Raw genomic sequence first — 10,898 nt, 5'->3', positions numbered from 1 at the left:
TATTCTCATACACTGCTGGTGAGACAGCAAAAATCACACAATCCCCACAGAGAGGAATTTGACTAATTCTAGTGCAGTTACTTATGCATTTACCCTGACACAGCAGTTCCAATTCTAGGCATCTGTTGTAAAGATATACTGGCAAAAATACAAAATGACTTGTGTCTAAGGCTATACTTTAAGAATATACTTTAGAATAGCAGTAAACTGGAAAAAACAAAACTTCTATTAATAGTAGAGTGGCTGAATAAACAAGGGTTGGCAAACATTTTCTATAAAAGGCCAAATAGTAAATAGTTTAGGCTTTGTGGGCATATGGTCTCTATTGCAGTACTCAACTCTGCCATCACAGTACAAAAGCAGCTACAGACGATAAACGAATGAGAGTGTCTACGTTTCAATAAAACTTTATTTGTGGACACTGAAATTTGACTTTTGTATAACTTTTGTGCCACAAAATATTATTATTCTTTTGATTTTGTTTTCAGCCACTTAAAAACATGAAACTCATTCTAGGCTCGAAGTCCATACGAAAACAGATGGCAAGGACTTCACTGGTGGCACAGTGGTTAAGAATCCGCCTGCCAATGCAGGGGACAGGGGTTCCATCCCTGGTCCGGGATGATCCCACATGCCGCAAAGCAACTAAGCCCGTGCGCCACAACTACTGAGCATGCGCTCTAGAGCCCGCGAGCCACAGCTACTGAGCTCGTGTGCTACAACTACTGAAGCCCGTGCACCTAGAGCCCATGCTCTCGGCAAGAAGAGAAGCCACTGCAATGAGAAGCCCGCAAACTGCAATGAAGAGTAGTCCCTGCTCACCACAACTAGAGAGAGCCCGCGCACAGCAACAAAGACCCAACGCAGCCAAAAAAAAAAATCGGAGAAAAATAACAGATGGCAGGCTAGATTTGGCCCTCAGACTGTAGTTTGTCAATACCTGGAAAAACTATAGTATATAACAATGTTATCTTATATAGTTAGATAAAGAAATGAGGAAGATATCTATATACTGATATGGATCCAAACTGTGTTAAGTGAAAAAAACAAGGGGCAGACCAGTGTTTATAGTATGCTATTGTTTATGTAAGAAAATGAAAGAAATATGAGTACATATGTATAATGTTTATGTTTTCAAAAAGAAATGATGGAAGGACAAACCAAACACTAAGCAGTTACAAGGGGAGGGACCGAACAGGGTGATGTGAACAGAAATGGGAGCAAGACTTCTGTGACTATAACTTATATTGTTTGGACTTTGAAATATAGTTTCGACATAATTGACAAACAAAATGAAGTCACAAAGAAAAAAATTGATTTAGTTATCCACATTTTTAGACGGAGATATTTTACAAAGAATCTACATTTCCTTTCTCTTGAAATATTGAAAGATCTGTCTGGCATCACTGAGTCTGCCTTCCCACATGGCAGCCCTCCAGAGGAAGCCACGTTTTAGCAACTTCCTTTTCAGTAAGACATATACTCTGTGTAGGTATTTAAGTTTGCAACCTCTACCCCAGGAGAAGCAAGTGAATTAATACTCGATGCTTAGTATGGTGCTAATAGAAAACTATTTTGAGCACAAGCATGAAATGATAGTAGTAGTATTTCAGGGAGATTAACCTGTCAGAGTCACGTGTAATGATTGGGAGTGGGGAAGAGCCTGATTCCAGGCGACAGAGACAAGTTTCCGAAGGGACTGTCCACGAGGCCTGCCCCACTCTCAGACGTACTTAACGCTGCCCTGGGCATGGATCCCACGGGCCTGCGGCGTCAGATACGTCGCTACCATTCAGGTGAAGCTCGGCCTCAAATCCTGGACCCCGAGGGACTGCTGAAGCCAGCGGCTAGACCACCTCCTCCGCAGGAGCCTCGGCCGTGCTGGGACTGGGGAGCAGGTGTGCCCGCCATCCAGGCCATGCTTGTTAGGACTCGTGTGTGGCCACGTGGCTCCGGGCCGGGCAATGCGCTGTGGCCAAGTTGGGGCATTGGAGTGACCACCCTCAGGCGCCCAGGTGGTCAGGAGGGGGCCCTCACCCATGCCTCACCTTTCCCCATCCTGCACCCAGTGCTTTGCGGAGATGAGAGCTGGGGTGGGAAGCAGGCTCGGGGTGGGGGACTGAGCCTGCGGCTGTGAAGTTGCCAGGGCATCGCTGCGCCCTTGCCTTCTGAGGCCACGCCCACTGCGCCGAAACCACAGCTCGAACACTGGAGGTGCCTGGGAGTCGGGCGTCCCTCTTCAGAGCTGGAAAACAGTCACCGTGCACGGAGCAGCCTCAGAAAACCTCCACAAGGTGCTTCAAGCCTGATGGCCGCCCACCGCTCCTCTGCCAGGCTCGGGGTCAGATCTTGAACTCAGGCCACGGGATGTGGATGGAATTTTATTTTAATGAAAAGACCAGTGGTGTGTCTCTAGCAGGTGGCGCGAGAGCAACACTAAGGTGAGAGAAAAACCAGCTTTGCTTAAAAAAAAAAAAAAAAAAAAATTGCCCAAGCTCTCTAGGTATAGGTCCTGGACTTGAATCCGTTTCTCCTATCCTGTACAGCATCCTTCCTCTCACAGCACGTTAACTTAGGTCAATTGATTCAGTCCTGTGCATCCTTGGCCTGTGTCAACAAAAAAGCAAATATGTTAAAATGGGATGATTTCTGTAGTCCCTTTCAGATCTAAGATTCTATCAGCCAGGGAACTGTGCTTCCATGTGTGGGAGTGGGTCTGGGGAAGAGGTAGCGTTTGGTTCCAATTCTCCCCACACCCCTTTCCTTTAACTGTAAAGCAAACAAGGAAGTAAAATACATTTTATCTGGCATGCCTACAGAAATTAGACTGTAGCTGGTCCCCAAAATGACTTCTAGGGTCACCTTGTATGTCACTGCAGACACTGGAAGGCTCTCATGATGTCTCATATTTTGTGAGGAGACTAGCCTACCACCTTTCACCTTACACCCAATTACTTCCTTAGGAGAAGGGTTTTTAGTTAACAAAATACATACACTGGCATAAATACTCAGTCTTGAAGCTCTGCTTGTTTCCAGAGCATTCAAGCTGTGAGCAGCTGTTGGAGCCATCATTCCTACTTCATGTGAGTATAGTTTTAGATAACTCCCTTTGTACAAATTAAATAGCTTCTTTATGGATGTCTTACTTCTCTCAACGGGGATAATTAGATCACATTTTCCTTTCAGCACGGGAGAAAGATCCTGGAGAAGCTTTAGAAAAATTGGTAAGTCACTCTTTCTTTTGTATTTCCTCAACTCCATGGCTTATATTCCCCCTCATATAAGGAAGACTCCTTTTCAATATATTCTCCAATTTTGAGAAAGACAAACTGCCAGGAGCTGAATTGCTGTCCTGTGGCCAAGAGGCAATTCCTGGCTTCTAACCTCTGGCTCTAACTTCTCTGTGTACCTCTTTGAATTGTGAAGATTAGTGACGTAGTGGATCACTGTGGGCTGTCCTGCCTTATGAGAAGAACTTTGGGTACCTGTACTTTCCTCTTTATTCCCTGAGCCAATGACTACATAGAGCAGGAATTTTTAAGATCAAAGACATGCCTCAAACATCAAGTATTATAATCTTTGTAGAGTGTAACAGGAAATCCAGTATCCTAGGGACAAAATAAAATGGGAGGTACAATCCTCGAATATCTAGAACTCATTTGTTAAACAGGATCCCAATAATGGTTAACATATCTGAGGTAGTTTATTTTAAACCTAGGAGAGTAACTCAGAGTATGGTTTATGCAATTAGAAATCACATTTGCAAAAATATTCCTAATTCTACTTACTCCACGTGTTCAACATACATGTGCACACATGCATACACTCTAAGAGAAAAAAAATCAAAAAACTACTCCTTCAAATACACTTATTTTTTTATATTTCAAGGTAATAACCACAGCTATCAGGACAGGCTACTTGGGAACCTCAAAAGCATCAATCAGTTTCATAGTTAGCATCATCACCTTTCTCTGGGGACCACTTTGTATGAGGTAGAATGTGCCCCTGTTCTCACCAGGGCAGACAAAGGGAGCTGAATAGAGAGGATGAGGGCGAGCCAGCCTGTCCTCCATGGAAGAGCAGGGAGCGGAGAATTAGTCAGCACTCACTCTTCCACCTGCTTCCCAGATGCCTCTTAAGACTGTTTTTGCATTATGTGTCTTTTCCTTCTAAACTTGGACTGTTTGCATAGATCAGCAAAAAGATGTCTCTAACCTTGCCACAAACACTGGATAATTAAGTTGGATTTTCAAGAACTCCTTGACACCACTTTCTCTGGACCAGATTTTTAGGTTTGGGATCTGAAACTTCGCTTTTTAATTTTTTTTTTTCTAATCTTTTGGCCATGCAGTGCGGCATGTGGGATCTTAGTTCCCCCACCAGATATTGACATTGGAAGCACAGAGGCTTAACCACTGGACCGCCAGGGAAGTCCCTGAAACTTCACTTTTTAAATTGCTCTTTTCCTCTTCTCTTTTTCCTTTCTCTCTCTACCATTTTTCTACCTCCCAATTTATAGAAGAGGGAAATATGTGAATAAATATGGAATACATTCACTAAAAGCATTATCTGTTCTTTGCTTTTATTCATTTGTTCATTTAACAAATATTCTTTGAATGCATCTATATATTAGCTAAGTGCTGGGTATGTATGTAGTAGTCAACCAAATAGACAAGGTCATAATGAAGCTTATACTCTTATAACATTAAATCAAATAAATATTTGCTATGTAAAGAAATAACCAGGGGTAACTAATTTAGGATGGAGGGTCAGAGAAGGCTTCTCTGAGGGAGTAACACATATGAACATCATATGAACAGTAACATCATATGAAACATGAAAAATATTTGATGATGATTCTAGATATTCTGGACAAATTATTCTCCTAATTCTTATGATATTAAAAAATATCCCTGAGCATATCTACATATTTGCGAAATAAATGTCGTGGAAAGTTGTGAATATTTATTTGTAAGTAGAGGTCTATTCATTTTTCTAGAATTTAAACCGGTTTTATCTAGCAAACTTGCATTTTTCTAGTATTATAAGAGAAGAGCCCAGATAAAAACAGTTCTTTATTTGATGTCAGTGGGGCTTACTAAATAGAGTAGTAAAGGTAAAAGCAGTGAACCAGATGTACTTAGATGTGTAAGGAAAGAATTTAAAATCTCAATATGAATGAGAGAGGGAATCTGCTTAATACTATAAGCAGATTCAAACCCTTCTCTGATTACACCTTTGCAAGCAATTGCGATGGAAAGAACATAGAAACATGAAGGAGGAGTTTTTCTAGACAGTATCTTGGTTAAACTTTAGAACTTTGTTATAAATCCATGAAATACAGTCTGCCTCAAAGTAGGCCCACAATTGGACCCACCTTCAATGAAATTACTGAATTAACAAGATAACGCATTTATAACTTGCTTTCTCATTTATAAAATGGTTAATTAACATACCACCTGATTCTCAAAATAGATCTTTCAAGAAAGTATTATTATCCCCATTTTAAAGAAAAAACAGAAGTTAGGTGATATGCATATAGTGAATTAGTGAGTGGGGAAAATGAGCTTCAAAACTTGATTTTTCTGACACCAAAGCCTGTGGCCTTGGTGCTGAATCACACGGCTAAGCCTTATTGTAAATCAGAGAGTCTCTGACTCTGTCCCGAGAGGAGTGACAGACAGATTTCATACAGTAAAATGGCAGTTGGACAATCATACTTTCTGCCATGTCACTTCATGGAGAGCAAGGTGTCACAACCTCATCTCATCCTAGTTTTCTTCAGAGACCCATTAAAGGATCTCACATCAAAAGCAAAGGGGCAGATATATCTTCACTGTTAACATGGTTCTGAGGCACTTGTGACTGGCACCTGCAGAAGCAAACTTGACTCAAATGAGATCCACACCTGAGACTCATAGATTCATTTCTGCCATGAGTGTCTTTTGGAAAGAAGGATGCAAAAGAAAGAGGACAGAGGTCTCTGAGTAGAGTGAGAACTTGCAAGCATGCTGAGAACTTTTCCTCCCAGAACAATATTTAGTGGAAAGTGTTCTTCACAAGCCTGATTTGCTCTTTAGAGACCTAAAATCCTAAAAAGAGGTAGGTGTGTCCCAATAATTTCAATATTTAAAGAAAACCAAGTTCCTGCCCTCAAGCAAGATGATAATAATTACAGTAATAGTAATATAATAATAGTGATGTGGAAAATAGGACATTTTTACTTATTTTGTCTCCACTCTGAAATAATTCAACTTTAGGCAACTTAAGGATCCTTGAATTATTTTTCATCCCAGAGTATTTATGTAGAATATAGCCAATTTCTAATTTTATGAAAAATAATTTTCTAAAATCACAATAGCTATGCTTGACTGGCATTGCTGGTTGACCAACCCTACAATCATTTCTAAAAATGATTCTTACAGAAGGCTAAAAGGCCCATCCCAAGAGCAGATATTATACATGACCCAGTCCTAGCCAAAGAAACATGAGGAAGGTCTCTTGGAAGGTTTTTGGGAGGCGTTTCAGTATACTGTTGAAGAGATGTTGTTCACTTCCAATTCTCTCTTCTTCTTGCCTTTAATTTGGCTGTAATGCCTGGAACTGTTGCAGCCTTTTTGTGACCACAAGCATTGAGGTTATGAGGATGAAAAGGCAGAAATCTATGTAGACCATGGAAGAAAGACTGAAAGAACCTAGGCCTTAGATGTTGTTAATTAGCTGAACTAACATCAGCAGTTGGCTACTTCAGCCTTTCCATTATATGAAGGTAAATCCCTCTTTGTTTGAGCTACTGTACCTGAGATTATCTGTAATGTGCAGCTGAAAGTATTCAACTGATAACACTGTGTAGCTTTGAGCTAGTTGCTTAAAGGGTTTGAACCTAAGTTTCTTTGTGTATAAAACATAAGAAGGTTGAACACTTTTAGATCTAAGAATTCTCTGATTCAAAAAGTTCATTGGCCCTATTGTATTCAGAAACAAATTTTTATAAGAAGATACTGTACCCATTTCTCGCTTTGTTTTCAATTTTATAAATAGCATTATCTTTGTAGTGCTATGGACATGTGAAACAGTACATATTTTAAACATATTTTGCTGTTGTTTAGTGTTTAAATGGTTATATTATTTTAATGCAAAGTGTTTCGTGTTTTCATAATTCTTCAAAAGTGTGGGTCCTAGTCGATACAATGGGAATATTCCACTGGACTCATATGGAAGGCCAAAATGCATGATTTATACTTTCCCATACAGACACATAACTATTGGCCTATCATAGAAGAGTATCTGTTTTAAGAGGACTAAGACTTAATTACAAAAGGCCTATCAATTAGGGTCTTACTCTGAGCCCAGCAAGGAAAATACCTTTTCCAATGACAACTTCAAAGAAGTCTTTCTGTTGTTGCAATTAAAGATGACTGGGAGGTCACACTTGGTCTTTGAAAAGGAACAATCTCCCTAGGCAAAAGAATGAAAGCAAGGGATTTTAAAAGCACTTTCGAAGTAGATTTGCAACAACACACTTGCAAGGAGTGAATGTTACTTTATTTTCAATAGGAGACTATATTATCATAACAAAAACTATTGCGTCTTCCTACACATAATTTTAAGAGTTTTAAATGATATGGGACTTCCCTGGTGGCTCAGTTGTTAAGAATCCGCCTGCCAATGCAGGGGACACGGGTTTGAGCCCTGGTCCGGGAAGATCCCACATGCCGCAGAGCAACTAAGCCCGTGCGCCACAACTACCAAGGCTATGCTCTAGGGCCCGCGAGCCACAGCTACTGAAGCCCACGTGTCTAGAGCCCATGCTCTGCAACAAGAGAAGCCACCGCAATGAGAAGCCCGTGCACCACAATGAAGAGTAGCCCCCATTCACCACAACTAGAGAAAGCCTGTGAGCAGCAACAAGGACCCACCATAGCCAAAATATTAATTAATTAATTTTTTTAAAAGAGTTTTAAATGATAGAAGTGTCTTAGTTCCATCTGAAGATTAAATTCCTGAGAAATTACATTTATTTTCAATCTTAAAAATCTGGATTAAAAAAAACAATTCTAGAGAGCAGAATTTTTCAGAGTATAATATTTGGGCTGAAAAACTTTATGTGTTATTACTTTTGTGGGCTCAATTTTTTAACAGGTTAATATGTCAAAAATAGCTAATACACACAGTCTTTCTGCTCTTAACAGTTGAATAGTTACAAATCATCATGATTCAGGATATAGTTCTACTACTAATTTTGGCTTAAATGGTGGTAGAATAATGATTCAGTTTAGTATACTACTCCTTTTTAAGTTCCTTTTAAAAACCTCTCAAAACAGATGCATATTATACTGGATTTAACATGAGTAATAAATAAGTAAAAAAGAGTTTACACTAAGCTGACAACTTGTTTAGAGTTTTTTATAGATAGAGCTTAAAGCAGTCAGAATCTCACAAAATTTCTGAGAACCGAAGAAAATCAAATAGAATTTGTGCTGCTTCTGTGTAAGCAAGTCCTTGTAAATTTGTTCTTGTCTCTGTTTGACAGATGATGGCAAATAGTAAAATGGTACTTCTCCCTACTGGGGTGGCATTTCCAGGCAGCTTAATTACCCATTCTTTCTTTTTTTAAAAATATTTTATTTATTTATTTGGTTGCACTGGGTCTTAGTTGCAGCAGGCAGGCTCCTTAGTTGCAGCACGTGGGCTCCTTAGTTGAGGCATGCATGTGGGATCTAGTTCCCTGACCAGGGATGGAACCCAGGCCCCCTGCATTGGGAGCACAGAGTCTTATCCACTGCATCAGCAGGGAAATCCCCTAATTACCCGTTCTTAGGGTGTCCTCCAACTCACAGAGATCATCTCTTCCTATTGAAACAGGAGGGAAGGGGGCAGGGCGCAACATTTAAAAGAATGACATAGCCTTTGAGGATCAGACATACACTGGTTAGAACTGACTAGGCCCAAGATGGCAGAAGTTTCCAGTAGTTCTTGAGCCTCATTATATACTCAGTGTAATACATTAGCATCTAAATGACACATCCACCAGCGCCATGACAGTTCTGAGGCTGACCATAAAAGGACAAAAAGTAGGCAGTGGTCCAATTCCTGGAAATCCCTGCCCCTTCCCCAAAATAGCTGGAATAATCCTCCCACTCATTAGTTTCTGAAATTACCCAGTCCATAAAAACTGTCTCTATAAGAATCTCTTTTACCTGGGCCCTTTCTATCTCTCTAACCTCTTATACCATGTTCCTATTCTGTATTAGTCAGTATATAGCCAGAAAAACAAAACCCAGGGATCATTATAGTGGTGAGATATTACCTGAAAATCAGGAAGCTGCTCTCTTCCCTGGTCTGGAGCCCACCAGTCTTCACTTCTCTTTGATACACTGGAGATATTATACCTGTTTCTACTGTGGTTGGAACTAAACAGGCACTTGTCTTTCTGTAGATGCTGCTAAAACCTTTACTGACTACTAGGGCCCAGAGCCTACTACCACTTCTGTTGCTGCTACCAGAGGCTCCACCAGAAGCAGAAAAAATGGCTTCTTCATTTCTGCTCCTCTAAATGTCCCACCAATGCTGCATGGTATCAGAAATTAACAGGAAATGTGCTGAAAAGGGAGTCTGCAAAATGTAGTTTTCTGGCTTCCAGACCCTGTGATTTAGAGAACACAGAAGGTCAGGAATGGAGCCAAGAGCTACACACAAATAATTGGCACATGTGGGCTTTACACCGAACCCTTTCAAGACACACATACACATTCATATGATTTTCATAAGGTTAATACCAATTTATTTTCTGGGTCTCAGCTTAAATAACAGTTCACCAATCAAGCTCTTTTTCACCCCACATATTGATTTGGGTCCCCTATTATATACTCTCAGGCACCTCGTACTTTTCCTCACATTAAGAAAATTGTCACCAAAAAATTGCATAATTTTTCATTTAATATCTGTGTCTCCTATTAAACCAAAAAATCCTTGAGAAAAAAGGACTTCTATATCTTCTTTATTGATACCTCTCCATTGCATGGAGTACAGATCATCTGAATATATATTTACTGAATAAATGAAATATATCTTCTGTCATAGCATTTGAAAGGGTAGTTCCTTCATTCATTGTCAATAATCCCTCTAGGATAAAATATTTAATAGTTCTGAAAGATTATTTTATCATTAGGCAAAGGGTCAGTTTCTCAGGGATTTCTCTCATGTTGTTATACATACAGAGTTTGGCAGAAATGACATTTTAGGTCTCTACGTGAGTTGTAACAGAAGTATGAATGCCTAGATCTTTTTCAATAATGTAGTATATTTCACAGTAATTTAAGTAACCATGGAGATAGTTATGGAGTTAGATTTAAAAAAATACAAATTAAGGAATTAAACAGATGGAATTTCTATGAAATGTACAAAAGACAGAGTAAAAAATAAACAAAGAAAATTATAAAGCAGAAGAAGGGAGGGAAGAAAAAAAAAAGAAAATTGTAAAGATTCCCCCTCCAGTCTTGAGGTTCTAGCCATCTAGTTATAGAATCACATATGAAAACAACATCAAAACATTTATTTACCCAAATATTCACATACATTTTATACCAAAATCATATTTTCAAACACTGAATGGGAACAGCTTAGAATTAAAGTATTTGATCATGAAAGGGATAGAGCTGATTTTTCTTGACAAACTGGCTTGTAGCTTTCTAATTTAGTTCCATTCATTAGGTCAACACTTTTGTTTGGCATTTTATTCCCATAACAGAAAGACTGTAGGGTACAAAAGGGCAGCGGAGTTATCAGCATTCTGTTATCTTTAAAGCCGGATTCCTGATTCTGAAACTGGATTTTAAGAATTCTAATAGTCAAAGTGTTTGATCTTTTTCTAAGAGGTGAGTTGTATTTACGCTCTT

Source organism: Lipotes vexillifer, unplaced genomic scaffold, assembly GCF_000442215.2.
Source record: "Lipotes vexillifer unplaced genomic scaffold, Lipotes_vexillifer_v1.1 scaffold255, whole genome shotgun sequence".
NCBI classification, from domain to species: domain Eukaryota; kingdom Metazoa; phylum Chordata; class Mammalia; order Artiodactyla; family Lipotidae; genus Lipotes; species Lipotes vexillifer.
This window is presented reverse-complemented; position numbering follows the sequence as displayed.